Source organism: Mandrillus leucophaeus, unplaced genomic scaffold (assembly GCF_000951045.1).
Source record: "Mandrillus leucophaeus isolate KB7577 unplaced genomic scaffold, Mleu.le_1.0 Scaffold122, whole genome shotgun sequence".
In the NCBI taxonomy this organism is placed as follows: domain Eukaryota; kingdom Metazoa; phylum Chordata; class Mammalia; order Primates; family Cercopithecidae; genus Mandrillus; species Mandrillus leucophaeus.
In genome coordinates this window covers 5,070,884-5,071,311 of record NW_012100543.1, presented here as the reverse complement: position 1 = coordinate 5,071,311, position 428 = coordinate 5,070,884, and positions in this window count along the sequence as shown.

The window sequence follows — 428 nt, the reverse complement described above, 5'->3', positions numbered from 1 at the left end:
CAACCAACCAACCAACCAACCAACCAACCAACTGATTAACCATCCAACCAACCAACAAAACTCATAATCATAGATTAAGATGAAGAAGAACAAATCCTCTTTCTGCCATCACAGCTTTTCTAATACTACCTGCTCAGCAAACATTCGGCTTTTGCTGTGTCCATTCTATTTCTCTTACTAGGCAAGGAATTCCCAAGGCCAGAGGCTGCGCTGAATATCCAGGGTGGTCCCACAGCCTGTCTATCCTCAGAGGCCGACATGGGTAAGCATATGGTATGGTTGTGGAATGACTGGATGACATTTTATCCTTTCTCTAATTTCTTTGAAAATCAGAAAGCAGCATGTGGTTCTTGTCATTTCTTTAAGAATGGACTTCATTTGAATTGGTAGAGAGCCCCAGAGTGGGTGAGACAACCCCGTGAGGATAG